General features: G+C 43.3%; 1 protein-coding gene across 1 annotated transcript in view; it reads left to right on the forward strand.

Annotated features, from left to right (window-relative positions):
* The window catches only part of ADGRL3 (adhesion G protein-coupled receptor L3), a 264,971-nt gene that overhangs the window by 87,058 nt on the left and 160,882 nt on the right, over window positions 1-17,031 (forward strand). Inside the window, exon 2 of the mRNA XM_035325512.1 lies at window positions 10,402-10,467. The gene's annotated coding sequence lies outside the window, so the exon portion shown is untranslated. The remainder of the gene's footprint in view (window positions 1-10,401; window positions 10,468-17,031) is intronic.

Here is a 17,031-nt window from a genome sequence, read left to right on the forward strand (position 1 = left end):
CAACCTGAAGCATTCTGTGATTCTCGAACTGGGGAGACACTTCAAGGATTTTCCTTCAAGGATTCCTTAATGGTACACCTCTTGTAGCATCTTTTAACGTCCTTGTAGCCTGTCCTTTTGGTATAGAGTTATTTTCTACATTACAGGCAGCAGGAAACTTGCTTTTTTATTTTTTAGTTTTCCCTTTCCTTTTAATAATCTTTATTATTAGCTAGAGGGCCAATCCCCCTGGATTGCAATAGCAGATAATTTAGATAATTGAATTTGTGAGAATATCTGCAAAGAGACTCCTGTTTCCATGGTGGCTTTTGGCTCTTACTCACTGCTGATCCTTATGGTGAAGATTTACAGCACATGCATTGCATGCTCATTCCTCACATTGGGTATTATTCACACACCCCATTTTGCCAATGCAGGCAATGATAGAAAAGCCAAGGCACATCTTTTAATAGCTTTTCCACTATATAAGCTCTAGCTTCTCATCCCAGTACAGGATTTCCAAAGCCTGTGCTCTGCTGATGCCCCGAAGTTGGGGATATTTGGTGTGTCGGAATCGCATGCAATATATTGCTTGATGGGTTGCAAAGCTCATAAAATGAGCTTGTGAAGGCTCATTTAAAGGTCATGGAAGACACTCATCAAAATCTGGCCATCCTGGGACTCATAGATTGGACCACATCATCTTGAGACAATGCAGTCTGTTAGCAGTCTTTATTCTCGTGTTGGATATTAATATCATCTAAGGCTGTGCCTGTATGTGAGGCCTTCAGGCTCTGATGTGGGAAGGTCTTCCTTTGCATTTCAAAAGATGTTTGCTAATGTCACCAAAATAGAAAAGAGGATGGGCCTCCATGTGAAGGAGGAACTGTGGCTGGCGAGCCACTCTAAATCAAAAGGTCAAGATAATTTTGCATTCCAGTCGTATTGAATTCTAAGTTTCATGATAAATACATCTCAAAAAAAGTTATTTAGGTGGCATAAAATTCCAGTGAAGGATGCTAGTGTCACATTAATAATAATTACTCAGAAGTGTGGAAAACTCATCTTGAGCAGCCTCTATTAGACACCATCTCCGAATGAAATTTAAAGTAGGAGGTAATTTCTAGGTGCAATTAAAAACTTGTCAGAGTGGAGAAGCAACCACTTTCTGTCTCGTTTTGATTGTAAGCACTGTAATGAAGTGGGGCCGCCTGGCATTTCACTTCTTGGAGCCTGAGCATAGGCAGTCCTAGTGCAGCGTCTGGTGCAGTTGCATTTCTAATGCGTTAGGCTCTGTTGTCGTTCTCGGAGGAAAAAACGCTCAGAACTTTGTTTTCTATGGTAATTTTCTTATAAGGTTTTTTTAAATAAGCCCCTGAAATATCAGTGGCCCTTACTTCAACCGTAACCATTTCAAGATGTGATCTCTGCAGTAAGCTATTGAGTTAGCATGTGTGCAACTTTTCCTTCTCCCTGCCTGCCAGTTGCATGGGGGGTAGTAACTGGAGCACGGAGCCCTCCTTCCAGCGTGTCCTCCCTGGCTGCATATTTCTGGACTCATTCTTTGCTCTTGTTTGCTTATCTTTTACAGTATTGAGGAGCTTGATACATACAAGAAGTGCCTCAAAAACAGCCTTGGGGCACGGGGAGATTGTCTGCTTTGGTTTCTGACCCAACCCTTTTTCCTGTGCTGTTTCTGCAGTCCGTGTGCATTGCTACCACTATCGCAGCCTACTTCTGGCCTGGGAAGCTCCTGTGGAGGGACTTCTGAATTCTGACTGTCTAGCACTGAAAATGAATTTCTGTGTCCCTGAACGTGGTTCTCTGACCTCAGTTTCAAAGAGCCATTCATCTTGTTTCAAGTTAGCAGAATTTGGGGTACAGTGTTATGGAGAGACCATCAATGGGGCCAAGATAATTACTGTATGGTGGTCTGCATGTTTTTGTCTTCGCGTTTCCCACAAGTGGGCCACTTAATAACAGGACCTGTGGGCGTTCTGTTGTGATTTCTCACAAGGTTGGCCTTTTCAAAGGAACTGGTGGGCGCCCAGGCAGAGAGATCTCATTTTAACTCAAGAGTTACGGGACTAGATGCTCTCCAGATCCTTGGTGCCGGTGACTATGGTGAGATTGCATCTCAGTTCAGGCACCAACTGTGGCCCACAGTGACCATCCCCATCTGTTCTCCGTGAGGTTCAACGAGATCCCTGTAGGGCCATCCAGTTGGTAGTGTATTTGGATAGTTCAGGGTGCCCTTGGGCAGTGGTTTGCAATGGACCTTCATGAAGGACTCCCCAGCTGCTGTCAACGGCAATACAGAGCTGGATAGATGCCTCGCAGCTCCAATTTTAAGTTGCAAATGTTGGGATAGGGCTGCCTGGTGGCCTGCAGTTCTGCTGAAGGGTTTGCCATGTCCTGTCACCCAACAGATCACAAAGCCGATGATTCAGGTTTTGAAGAATGCTGTGTTGGGAAAGGACAAAAGTCTATAAAGCAAGATTAAAGCTAATTATGGCTTGAACTTGTGCATAGCAGGAAGGTGGCTTTAACCCTCTTTTATAAGGATGCTTAAAGAAACCCTCAGAAGATTGATTTAGCATGGCAAAGATGGAGACAGTATCTCCTAAGTTCGGATGGTGGTGTCTGGTGGGATTTTGGCTTTGTGCATGTTGTTTTGGTAAGGATTGGAAGGGTTCTAGGCTTGTGTAGCGCTACGCATTTTACGGCGTATTTAAATGTCTATAATATTAATAGCTTTACCATCAGAAGGCATAAATGTCAGCCTATTGACACATTATAAAGACACAAATGGAATGTAGCCTGGCAGACTGGTGCTGGTTCTGAGATTTAATAGTACATCTGTATCATTTATCCCAGTGGGAAATAACACAGGATGTTGCCTTGTAATTTTTTACTACTGTATAATAAAACGTAACCATAATAAATGGTGTCTAAGCAAGTAACACAGCAGATTCTGGATTTCATCCAGTCTGTCTTCACCACTTTTCGTAGGTTAGTTTGCCCCCCCAACTTTAGGCAACATACTATTTTGACTGAATACAAATTGAATGTGGTTCTCCTTAATGTGTTACATACATACAGAGAAGGAGACCCCTCCTGTGCCAAATGCATCCCACCTCTTGGTTTGCTGGGGTTAGCAGTGTGCTGTGCTCATTCCTCTTTAAATCATTCACATCCTGAGTTGAACTGTCTTTGAAGGGATCTGTTATGCATTTCTTCATTTCAAGAATGCCTTTGCACGTTGATTGCTTTTCCAAATGTCTATACAGTGGTACAGTGTTATGTGAAAGTAGCCTTTTTACAAAAATTCAAGTAACATTTCATCTAATTCAGGTAACGGTATTTCATCTAAGTGTTATCAGTCTTGTGCAAACTGAGAGGCAGGATTTGGTGGGTTCATCTTGTTAAATTTAACTCATCACTTGTTCCCTTCCCAGAGCTGCTGGGGCATCTAGGCTCGTGTAGTGCTACCCGTTTTATGGCGTATTTAAATGTCTATAATATTTATTTTTGTGGGATGGGGGTGCACTGGGTCTAGGATGGCAGCATGACTTCTCTAGGCTCAGGCTCAAGTTTTGCGTTGACAAATGGACCATGAAGAACTGCTGCTTGCTGCTTCCCCTCTTTCTAGCAGGTCTTGGCTTCGTCTCTGGGGCTCGGAGGGTGATGTCTCCCTCTAGCTGGGAGCAGCAGGGCCAACGTTTTATCCTGCTTGGGAGGTGCTCTGTCCTGTCCAGTGCTGGCTCTACCCTAATTGCAGGCTCCGGGCTGTCCCAGTGCTGCAGGCTCTGAGCTTTTTTAAAGGCGGGAGAAGTCTGAGAGGTACTCCACATGCATTTAGACATTTCTGCGGGGGCCCAATATGCAGAAGGGCTCTCTGAGTGCTTTCTAACATCTGGCCTATGATGCTCCAAGTGAAGAGAAATATGAAAATATTATTCTGTGCATATGAGAGTATTGCACATTTGTAAAAAGACAATTAGCATAGAAATGAGGGAGGCTTTTGATTCATCAAGTAGATTCAACAGACTGTGTCATTTCCTTGATTCTCATTTTAATTAGGATTAATCAGTTTTATCTCCTAAGGTCTTTGCTGGGAATTTACATGAAACAGAAGACTTTGGTCAGCGGTGTGCCAGTGTAATAGCCCCTGCTTGAAGAAATCCAGCTGTGACACGTATACGCAGGATTAGATTTGGCAGGACCCCAGGCTCCCTTCTCCTCTCAAATTAAATGACTTGCTGTTGCAGGCAACCCACTGGGTCTTCCAATACCAGGGCCTGAGCTTCACATAGCTGCCTGGTTGCTTGCTTCCAAACCCACTTGGGACTAGTATATTGCTTGGAAAAGTCCCTGGGATGCCAGTGTGAAATAATGGCTGCTTTCTGCTCCAAAGACACACACAAAAGTCTCGCTTAATGCCAGCAGCCATCCATCCCCACAGCTGGGAGCTACAGCCAGTTGAGACAAAATGAAGCTGACCTTTTTATCCTCAAACTCAATATATTTCACAGAAGCATATGGCTTTGGATGGAGTTTTCTCAGGTTCTGTTTGATATGTTAGAAGTGGAAAATGAGGGAAGGGAGCCAGGTAGTTATATTGGAAAGAGAGCAGTGTCCCAGCTGCCTCGTAGGGGAGAACATGAGGCTTAAGTGTGTGTTCTGCATGATGCAGAGCAGAAGCGTGATTCCAACATCCCTTAGGTGAGAGATGCTGTCCCAGCACTAGGCAGTGTTCTGTTTTTTGTTGTTGTTGTTGTTGATGATGTTGTTTTGTTTTTCTGTCTCTTTCTTCTTTTGCTTCTTTCTTCCTCCTTTTTTTTTAATCTTTACATTTTTTAAAGTCTCTTTCTCATCCCATTGAGAGAAAAAAAAAAATCTTTAAACAACTGGAATCAAATCCATCTTTCTGTTTCAGTCACTAGATATATTTAAGACCAACAAATCCCACTTCAGAAATTAGAGTCATTTGTAAATACAATGAGTATTTTATTGTGATGGTTTTACTGTACCTAAAATAGATGTCTTGCTATGAAAGCTTCCCTGGAATATGTAGGTGAAAATTTAGCTTGCAATTTGTTTCCTTGGTTGAAAGGATGTGATTGTTACAGAACGTATGAAATGTAAATATTTTACTATTAATTGTAGGAGAACAAAAATTCATCCACATGGGCACCGCAACAGTAAGGGTGGTAGGCTTTAAGCTTCTTCCACTCAGATAACAGATTTGAAAGCTATTAGGCATATGAACAAGAAGAAAATGGAGACAGAAGACAAAAAAAAACGCTGAAGGGAAAATCCTACTGAAAGCCCACAAAGCATTTTCAAGCTTGCAGAAATGACCTGCTCTGTTCCTGTTACACAGAAGTGTTAAAATGAGAGCAGACGACCCTTCTACCCCAAATCATTCATCTGTTATGTCTGTGATGTATTTAGACTGAATCCTTTCCCAGATGCTGCGGATCTGTCGGTTCCAGTGGAAATTAATGGGATTTTACCATTTGCTTTGAGGAAAAGAGGACTGGACTTTCTCTTGCTGTCTTTGGCAGGAAGGAGAGAAGAGCTTTCCTGTCCGCTCACTTTAAATATTGCATCTTTTTAAGCCTTTTTGCCAGATAGGCTAATTTGTGTTACTGCAATATACCATGTTAGAAAATTACAGAGGTTAATGTACAGCACTGTGATACACAACCATAATGGTAGACTCTAATGTTTTTTAAATGGTAAACCGAACGAATTCATAATACAAGTTGCCCTGAATTGCCTGTAATTCTTGCCAAAGATTAGTTTAGCATTGCTTTTAATATTTTATGTGCTAAAGTTGTTTACAAAGACTAAAAGCTTCCCTCATTTTGCACACTAGTACTTCGTCCTTCCACAGTACAAAGCATAACAGAAGCACTCTCTTGCAGACTAATTGTATGGCAGGAAGTTTGACTAAATTGCAGTTATACTGTCTTTGAAAGATTTTTCTAGTAATCAGTGAAAACTATATCAGATTCATGGTGTCGTATCTCGTCTGGGTAGTTAGAAATCTAATCTTTTGCAATATCACCAGTTGCATATTAATATTTTTAAGTATCTAAAACACAACTGAATGACATAGGAGGTTTTGACTTTAAATGTTACCGTAGAGATTTGACTGTCCATAATCCCATTAAAATAGAAGAGTACAAGATAAAACGATCCATTTGCAATTATAATTATGCATACTGAGATTGACCATTCCTTAAAGAATTGGAAGTGCAAGATGGAGAAGGGCACTTGAGCAATCACTCTGTGTTGAAAGCATTGATGGAAGAATAAAAAGTTGAGGGGGATCGATTTGTCAGTAATGTGCTTGAAACGTACGGGAAGAATTTCTATGGAAGGTGAAAGGAAGTGCACGCTGGGAGAGGGGCAAAAGCTGGCACGTGGCACAGGCAAAGCAGGCTCTCTGTGGCCGTGTCCTGCTCTTCCATCCCTCTTACTCCAGCAGGTCAAGAGGATCTAAGCCTATAGCGTCCTGCGTGACTATATTCTGCACGTCTTTGAGGTGTATTTGTCAGGTGAAAAACAGAGAGATGGCGGAGATGTCCCCCATCAGGTGGTACTCACGCTTCTATTGGTAAGTGACAGCTTTGGTTTGTCACAAGGCAGGCACTTGTCCACTTCTGTCGCACGGTAGATGTTTAGCTGGTCACGTTGTAGGGTTTTGTCGTGTTGTAGGGTTGTGTTGACCATTCCTCTTTTCATGATTCAGCGTTGGGTGCCTTGTTGTCAAAGGACTGGGTACACATCTGTCCTCTACTAAAAATAAGTGAAGTGTATTAGTTGATCAGCTTTGTATTGGAGAGTCAGCACAGCCTCATGAATGGGGCTGTGGCTGAACAGCTGAGGAGATGGGCTTTGTTCTAGCTCCTCCAGTGGCCTGCTGTTTGACCTTGAGCAACTTTTTTTTTGTCTCCATGCCTTTCTTTCTGCTATTCTTTGATTTCCTCATCTTCTTGGAGGATGAGCTCTTCGGGAGAGAGATTTGTTTGCATTGTGTTCTGTGAACAATGAAGTCTGAGCCTAGCCGGCGCCTCTAGGGGCTTCCGTAACACAAATTATAATTGTTAGCTTTAATCACTCTCATCAAAAAAAAAAAAAAAAGAAAAAGAAAAAAGCCTGGTAATGGGTAATGGAGGATGTCAATGTGTGGGTTTTGGGAAGATCTGTAAGGGTGCATGTTAATTAAGCCACTGTTGGTGGAAAGTTCGTGGTTTGGTTTCACGGGGCTGATACAGAGACACTGGTGCCCAGGAGTGATGCCGTGCTGCTCCAAAAGGGGTTTTCAACCCCAAAGCACTGCGCTGGGTGCTCACTGCTGTACTGGAACAGAAGCAGAGCATCAGTGACTGCTCGGCCGTTTGGCATTGCAGCAAAGACAGCAGCTTGTGGGTGAGCCATCCCCTCGTGATGGATTCTCGTCCCAGCCTTTGCTGTTGCTGAACAGACAGTGTTTATCATTCCTCTCCCTAATAGCCGCTTCTGTTTTGGCACAGGGGTGAAGCAATGCACTGGTTTGCAGATTAATTGCCCTTCTTTTGGCATCCGGAGAGGCAGAGCAGCATGCCCGTGTCCTGCTCAGGCAGATGCGTTACTCACCATAGCAGAAGATTCGGAAACATTTAGCCACATGAACACCAGCAGTCACATTAGGAAGAGCAGGGTTTGTTGAAGTATGTGTGCTACCCCTTTACCAGTAATCTCTGCAGGTAGAGCTCCAAATAACACGGGACAGAGCAAGAGGGAGTCGATGATTTCCCCACTTCATCAGTATCTGAAGTGAAACCTCATGCCAGAGTGCACTTGTGGCTCAGAAATGTGACCCCGAGTCCATAGTCCAGGCTGAATACAGCTGGGTGAGAAATGACAAATGCTTCCTGAGAAGAAGTGCTGTTGGTTCCAGAGCAGGTTGGTAGAGTGATTTGGAAAGCAGTGAAAGAAAATAAAAATGAGCTCCCACTGCACAGGGTACTGTAAGGCTGTGGGTGTTAACAGGAGTCAGAGATAAAGCAACGTCTCCTCCTTTAATGCGTTCGTTCTGTGTTTTAGGACATCATCTAATGCTAAGCCCCTGTAGTTCCTGCTCTGCACCCACTCCCAGTCAGTTCTGACTCTCTAGCAAGTATTTTGCAAAATCTTTGCTGTGCAGGAGTCTAGGTATCGTTCCCTTCTGTGATTAAAATAAGAACAAAAATTCCCCAAACCACATTTGAAATCTGCGTAGAAACAGCATGTGGCAGAGGCCAACTCAAGGTTATACACTTGACATTTGGGGAGGGAAAGCAAGGAAGATTTACTAGTCAGTACGCTCACGTTATGATAAAATAAAGGTAAGTTGTGTGGAGAACATGCGCTGAATCCTTAAAACAGCACAGCAGAGCCATAAACCACTGTATGTTGTGCTGTCTCTAGCCCTTTATGATCTAAGCAGAAGCGAAACCCCGGGTATCATAAATGAAACAAAGATCTTGTCTTAATTTCATTTAAAAAGTCATTGCAAGGTAACGGGGTAACAGACATTAACTTGTTCAGTCTCTGCGAACCACCCTTCCTGCTCTAAACAGCTGCCATCAAATTGGTTATCCTCCAGCAGCTTCTCGGTGTCAGGTGGAGTTTTTGCAATAAAATATAAGTAGAGTAGCCTAAACAAATAGCACTTTTCCTAGAAATAAAGTATATGGATGCCCTCATGAGGTGTTGCCTGGTCTGCTCTGCAGCTGCAACAACCTTTTTCCTACTGAACCGGTATATATTTGATCAAAACCCAAGGCTGCAAACAGCTCACATCTGGGGAGTTTTTCATTTGTACAATGAGAAATAATAGCCAATCTTACCCTGAGTTTGCCTGTACATTTCTTAGATCGTCCACAACCTGTTTATTGCTTACAGAGGCAATTTTGCTGACGTACAGGCACGGAATGGTCTCTTTTTCTTCCCGAGCATCCATTCTTGCCTATTATAGAGAAATCACTCAAAAACTGGCACGCATGCTGGACTCTCAAGCATTGTTTTAAGTTTTCATTTACTTCTGACTTCCAAGGTTACTGCGTACAAGTGATTGCTCCTTTAGTACGTAAATAAGATCAGTTATGCACTCGGGACCGATGCCTCAGCCATATGAGCTCCTTCCTTTCCTACTCCCTGGGGATAGTCTGTTGAAGACTACATAGAGCTGGGGTGAAATTTTCATTGGGGCATCAGAGATTAAAGACAACCACTCTAGATCAGCTGTGCTGTGAAACCACAGCCCTAGGGCTGCTGGTTTTTGTCTGCAGAGTTTTTACAGAATGGGATGAGCTGACTGCGGGGTAGGGAACTGGGGCCATGGCAGTGGAAGGAGGAGGGGGAAAGCTGTCCTGCAGTCCATATCGAAAACAGGTTTTAGGGACCCACTGCCACACACGACTCTATGGAAGCAACTGGACTCAACATGGGATCCTTCTGTTTTCAGGCTTTCCAGTTGCTGTTTGCCATTTTAACATACTTCTTCTAAACTTTATATCTTCTGTTGGAAACAAGATGTGGGGAGGTGAAATCATTGCTATATCCCTTCCGTGGATTTTATTTTATTTTCTAATTGCTTGAATGGGGCTGGGTAGCATCCCAGGGTCCTGCGCCATCCAGCTTGGCTCTGACAAAACTGATTCCCACTGAAGTTTCATCTGTAGCAACCCCAGCTAGGAGGAGCAAATTTTCACGTGCAATTGCTACTGGTAAGCTCAGCACTTCCAGGAGGCTGACTTGGATCCACGCATTTCATGCTTTTATCAATTAACGTTACATTTAGCATCTAGCACTATGTGTAGAAGAAAATACTGAAGATATAAGGGGAGGAAATTTACGGTGTAACTGTTGAGGAACAGGAAATAGCATCCTTACAATTATAATTCATTTTATGTTATTTGCAAACCAGACGTTTCTTTAATATTCTGGCGCAGAAACCTCTAAAACCCTATGATAAATCCTCAAGTATAAAAGTAGTTTATCCAGATCCTGTTGGTGACTGTCATGGTGTATATGTGGTGCATGTATGTGCACATATCTTTGAAAGTTACCTGTATCTCTTTTTTTTTTTTTTTCCTTTATTTTTCCCGTTGGCAATGATAGCTTCCACTGATTTTTTCATCCAGCCTTTGATAGCCGCGTGCTATTACTGTCTTCCTATACAGAGATGCTCTGCATAAAGATTAAAATAAATTGTACAGGCTTTTTAAAATCAGATCTGTTGTCCAAAAACATTTGTTCCTTGCTGTGTCCTCTGTCGCAGAGGACGTTTATGTATTTCTGTAGAGCAGAAAGTTCACGAGCGCCTAATAAGTCCTCAGAGGCAAGTATAAATGTTTTTTAATTATTTTTTCTCTTTGTTTCCAGAAATGCTGAATTTGGTACTCTGCAAAACTAGCGTGTGGATTTTTAGCACCTGAAGAACAAGAAAAGGTAATTACTGCATCTCAAAGTCTACCTTTATTTGTTAGCCACGCTAAAATATTAAACCTCTCGACCTGGTTATGTTGTGTGAGCCTATAGCATTGTCTCTGTATGTGGGTTTTGTGTATTTCAGTTTTCAGTTATGCATTCACAGTTGTTTCTTGAAAATATTCCTGTATGGAAAGGGATTGGGGAAACAAAGGCAGCAAAGCATAAAAATGCTGAAGTAAAATGCTATGGAAGAACATAGTGTGAATTTCTTCAGTGCATGTAAATGTGAAACAGGTAAAAGAGAAAATCAAGGTTTAGGTGTGCCAATGGAAACTGCTGTGGAGCTCTTTATATTTGCAAGGGCACCTCAGACAGCCTTGTAGCACAGGAGGAAGGTATCGAAGGAGGCTTGGTTTTCAGCACAGCAACAGCAGCCTCCCCATGTTTTGGTGACCAAGTCACTCGTGGGGTGGTGCACCCTGCTCTGGGGGTCGTGAGGTCTCCTGCTGCCTGTGAGCCTGCCTCCTTCAGTCAGGTCCTCTGATCCTCTTGGGTCGTGACATTTTGCTTGGCTATTGCAGCTCGACAGGGCTGTTGCTCAGTTGCTGGTGTTAAACTAAATGCTGGTCATCAAACTTTCATGAGCCACTTTGCCAGGGGCTGTATCTTGAAAGAGTAGGCTCTGGAAAGCAGCGAGGAAAGCAGTGCAGCTTCGTTCAGCCACTGTCTCGTGTATTTTGTTCCACCTTCTTTCCAAGGCTGAGAGGCAAGCACCTCTGCAGGACCTCGTGTGTTTTTGCACTTTTCTTCTTTCTGGAGGCAAGTGACATCCAAGTTGGGCAAGGAGGGCATGGCCATGTTGAAGAATCGTGGTCCTATTTCATCTGGTTCCTCCTTCCAGCTGTATAGATGTAATTACTTCAAAGTGAGGAGAGATGCCTACATGCAGACGCCACAGTATGGAGAGCGAAAGGAAATACATAACGTGAAGTCTGTACACTTAGGCATAAAAAAGCTAGCATGGTGATATTTAAAAACACAGATGTGAAGTGATATGGAGAGCACAAACAGGGAATGTTGTGGGGGTCAGGAAGGCTTCCGTATGCACGCCTAACTTATGAGCGCGTAACTTCTTATGAGACACTTAATTTCATTGTTTTGGTTTGAAAAATGCATGTGAGTGACATCTTGTGTTCAGTGTGTCTGCAATGCTGTACTGCTGGTCACAGAATCACAGAATGGTTGAGGTTGGCAGGGACCTCTGAAGATCATCTGTTCCAACCCCCCTGCCCAGCAGGATCACCTAGAGCACATTGCACAGGATGGCATCCAGGCAGGTTTTGGATATCTCCAGAGATGGAGACTGCACAACCTCTCTGGGCAGCCTGTCCCAGTGCTCTGTCACCTGCACAGTACAGAAGTGCCCTCTCAAATAATTAGCACATGCGTTTTAGAGGCCGTATGAGACAACAAAGACGGCAAACACAAACAAATCATGTAAGTGGACTGATGCCACCTCCTTGTATCGGTATTACAGTTCTCTGGAATCCCATTTTCCTGCACAGCAAATGGAAGCGTCATCTCGGTTCTCAGCAAATATGTTGAAACACAATAAAAGGGCTTACATTTGCAACTTGCTCTCATTCGTGTATATGTTTTGTGGTGGACTGCATTCATCAGTTTAGTAGGAAATGATGACAGGAGAGGAAAAATATGAGATTGAAGGAGAAGCTCTAGGATGAAATAAACATTTGAACAAAATGCATTAAGTTTTTACGAACCACCCTCCCCTGTAGTGTTGTCTCACAGTGTTTTGAATTTCTTTCCATGTGATGATGAATGAGACTCTTTTTTTGTTGGATACTCCCATTAGGATTTACAGTGTCACATAAAACTGTAAAGCATTGTGTGACCATCCCCAGCTCTCTTCTCTGCCCTTGGACTGTTATAATGTGTATGGGAAGTGTACAGTAACTGTCATGGGGACTCAAGCAATTCAGTGCTCTGAGTATAAGGTTATTTTATCCATGTTAAAAAGAGAAACTCAAAAATCCAATTTCTTTTAAATCATAAATTTTAAAAAGGCTGTAATGGAAAGGTGTTTTGTACATTTTTTTCCCCCTAGGTATCTTGCAGATTACAGTAACGTGCTGTGTAGTGGCAAAGACAAGAACTATTCTGCACTGTGGAGTTCACTGGTATTTTGATTACTTGGTTCTCTTCTTTAAAAAAAAATAAAAGAATAGTCTCTTAAGTATCCGAGCAATTTAAAATGATCTCAGGCAATCCGATCCTTTGTATTTATTTATGCTTTTGGTACAGTTTTAAGGAGATTTCTAAGAAATCTGTATTTCTTGTTGCAGGCAAGGAAAGAACTAAATATACCCCCAGATTCATCATGGCTAAGTGCTTTCAAAGGACTTGCAATGAAATTCCCTGTGCTTTAATGCAATGTGGCTCAAACGGGAATTATTCCCACTGGGTTTCTTAAAAGCTATAAGCATTGTTTTAAAGTTCAGACATAAACAATACTGTAAGTAGATAAGGTTTTGTGTGTTGCAAAGAAATGTCCACTCCTGTTGTTATGCATGATCAATATGTCATTTTTATCAGCTTCTCCTGTTCGCTGAGGTCAGGTCGCGCACAATTTTTTTAAGCCCATGAACCGGATCCCACAGAAACATTTAGCTCTGTCGACTGTACGAGCAGGGCAACCACCAGCTCTGTAATTTCTCAAGACCTGGAGTCAGCAGTGTCCTTTTGTTCGGTACAGTGTGTCACCAGGTTGCTGTGGCCAGGTTAGGTACGTGTCAGATGCTTGCACCATTTTCATCTTGTTGAATAGATTCTAGCTTCTCCATGTGTGTGCTGTTTATCCCCTGGAAAAGCATTGCCTCATCTTCTGGGAGAGGTGACCTCCATCTGGGTATTCACCCCCACGAAGAAGGAGTCAAGGGCTTTTTGCAGATGGAGTTGACTTCGTGCCATGTGAGGGTCTGCTCTTGTCTTGGTTCAGCTGTTAGCATCAGTCCAAAATTCTAGAAATTGAGATTTTGCTTTTATTCTCTGCTTGCTCAGGCCAACGTAAGAGATCCCAATGCTCAAGGGCATCAGTAGTGCTCTCTTCTTTTGTACTCTGTGCCTTTTTTTCTTTTTTAACTGGCTGGCCATGACATTAAGATTTCTAATTAATTTAGAAACCACAGGCAGTTGAAGAGAGTGAGCAATGTAATAACTGGGCCATGGGGCAGAGTAAAAGCACATCAATTATTCAGGCAGTCGCTGCTGCTTATTCCCTTCCCGGAGCTGCGCTGGCTGTCAGTGTGTGTCAGCTATGCTGCTAATGCCCTTCAGAATTTACATGCATAAACAGTGGCCTTTTAAAATCTGCACGAGGATAACTTCAGCATTTCCAACGACCGCTGCCAGCGCAGCAGGTGAAGCGTGCTGCCTGGTGAGCGCTCGGGGTCCCAGCCAGTATTTTGGGTGCATTGTTCAAAATGGGGATTTTGGCAGGCACAGCCACCAGAAGCCTCTGCAGTGAAGTTATTCCTCAAAAAGGTGAGGGGCAGTCTGAGCCGCGGGAAGAAAGAAACAGACCTGCTTTAAAATGCAGATCGTGTCTGAGAGCGTTCTCTCTGAGCAAGTGAACAGCAGCATCTCTTTGGATGTATCATCCTCTCCTGCTATTCCTGTGAAATCCCCAAAGTGGAAGCAAGGAAGTCACGAATGCCACCCGGGCTGGACCCAGTGTGGTTCCTCTACAGGGACTACTGCCTGCTAACCAAAGGTGCTTTTTCCTCCGCTGTCTCCTCCTTAGCGCTATGGCAATTTCACGTCCTGTGCTTTGACTTAGCAGTGGGAAAGTTTGGAAATGAGGAAGCTTTTCTTGCAAGGAAGAAATAGATTTGTGGGACCACAGGGATCACCTTACCTGGGTGCACTGCAGAGTCTCATGTTAGCGATGCCACGGCGAGCAACTCTGATTTCCACATTGAACCCAGGAGGGAATTGAAAACTGGGGACCCTGTTGGATTTTCTGCAATGGACTACAAGCAGAGAACAGAGCCTCATTTTCCTGTCTGGCCAGCATGCTTCTGCCTACTGCCAGAGGCAGCCACCTTGCCTTTTAAAAAGTGGACTAATTTGTGAAGGCGATGATATAAAATGAGCCTTGCTAATTATGCATTTTGCCGGCAAAATGACCAGCTTCAGTTTGGAAAATGCTGGCTGTAATTAACAGTGAAAGGCTTTATTCTCTGATCTGTGCAGCCATTTATGAATCACTTCTCCCCACGGAAACTTTTAAATCTGTCTCACTGGGGAGCCTGAGGAGGAACAGGTAAAATGGATTTGCTTTAATAGCTGTGGTTGTAACTTAAACACTTGAAATGATATTAAGCATCTTTCTCCATTAGCATTTCATGTTGATCCTGATGATATACCAGCCGAGGCTAAGACAGGATCAGCATTCATTAAGTGGAAGAAACTAAACTCTGTAGACAAATGCTCTGGCTAAATGGGGCCTTCATTGCACTGAGAACAAGAATGCAATTAGCTGAAATGTTTGTTTACAAAATCTAATTCCTGGGGAGTATCTTCTCAGATTGCCGCTTACATATCTTTGGTTGGTTTTGTTGCCAAGGCTTGCAGTTTGACAGCTTTTGTAAAGCTTGGCTGTGACACGTGTATAATGGATCGGCTAAACATGCCATTATAAACGTGGATAAGGCGGGAGAGCATGGGCTGTGCAGGCAGGTGGTTCAGGGAGGTGCCCCTCTGGTGTTCCCAGACATAAACAAGAGCGTTCGGACTTGTGAAACCACTCCAAAAAGGGGCACGGCGTACTTTTGCCTCATTTCCCTGGAAATGCAGCCTCTGTTGGGTTTCATCTTTGGCCTTTAGTGGATGGCCAGTTGCTCTGAATTGCCAGTTGCTCTGGTAGGCCAAAGACCACAGGCAGGATGGGTCTGAGTTCTGCACGTTAAGGTGGAAGTGACTGTGCTGAGAAGGAAAAAGGGATTTGCTGGAGCAAGGGGCCAGCAGCCCCGCTGGATTCGGAGCCTCTGGGATTTCTGCTGGACAGTGTGGTCCAGCTGCCAGTGACAACTCAGACACCAGAAATTCTGCCTCCCGCCGTCTCTTCTTGCCTCCCTGACATTCTTGCCATCAGGCATTCTTGCCTCCCTGCCCCTGTGAGTTTGCTTCCCTCTTAGAGGACACCTTGCAGAAAGGCACTTTTATTTCTGAACCGATGGACAGTCCTGGCATAACAATTGTCAGACGCCTGTTTTATTTGATATAGAGCTGCTGCTGTGCCAGAATTTATTTGTACATACCCCCAGTGTATTCTGCAGCAATTAGGTGCAGTTCCTAGCAAAAGAGCTGGTAGATGTTCTAGATATTAAATGAGTAGGCTGACAAAAAGCTCAGGTGGTGAAGTGCCCGTGGTGGGGTTTGATTAGTCTCTGCATAGCATTTGTGGAGTGTAAGTATCAAGATGTTCCAAGCATGTGTTGATACCAACAAAATATCAAGTACTGATTTTAAAGGATGTAATGAAAACTGAGTATTGTTGTCAGCATCCTCCTGTCTCCATGGCAAGACTAAACCAGGAAAATAAAAATAAATTCCAGATGGGTCAGGATGCATCTTCCTGAGGGTACTGTCATGAAGAGCCTTGTACTGTTCTTGTACCTGCTGAGAAACTTGGGTAACCTCGGAAGGTGACTTAGCACATCTGAGATGTGAGTTGTGCACTTGGAAATCCTACTTCTCTGGTCACAGAAGGAGCCAGCAGGAAGCACGTTCCCATCAGCCAAGCGCCACTATCCAGGCATTAGGTGGTTGGGATTTTTTAGCATGTGTGGCTTTGGTTTGGTTTGGTTGCTTGTTGATTTTTGTTTGTTAAATTCAGGCCAATAACATGGTTGAAAGGTTATATTTAGGTAAAGTAGGAGACAGGGGAAAACTATTGTAGGGAAATGAAAACATGGCTTGTGGGAGCCAGGTGAGAAAACTGATCTTGACAAGAATAAAATGGCTCATGCCGCTTTTAATACTGGTTATGTATGGTGGGAAGGAAGGGTGGGGACTTGGCTTTTTTACTCTGTGCCTTTGCTCAGGTGATGAAATGCCCGTGGTGGGGTTTGCTTCGTCACTGGATAGCATTTGTAGTGTAAAGTATCATACATTTTGAGCATGTGTTGATACCAACAAAATATCAAGCATTAGTTTTAAAGGCTGTAATAAAACATCACTTAGCAGGCGAGAATACAGTATGGCAGTACTTAGTAGCTCATTTACTTCTTGCTATGTGCAGTAGCTCTACTTTCTTTGCAGTTATTTCTTGTGGCTTCCTTTCAAATGAATAGGGTGTCTGGACTTATTCATCAGGTGACATCGGGCAAGTAAGCATTTCCTGGACACATTTTGCTTCATGTGTCTGGTGGCAAACATTAAACAGTTACCAGAATAATACAATTTCCTCCCATTTGCTGAATACAGGATATTAATGGAATAGTCAGTATAATCTGTTTGGCAATGGCTTATAGGCATGTTAAATGACGGGGAACAGACTAA

This window comes from Oxyura jamaicensis, chromosome 4, assembly GCF_011077185.1.
Source record: "Oxyura jamaicensis isolate SHBP4307 breed ruddy duck chromosome 4, BPBGC_Ojam_1.0, whole genome shotgun sequence".
NCBI lineage: Eukaryota > Metazoa > Chordata > Aves > Anseriformes > Anatidae > Oxyura > Oxyura jamaicensis.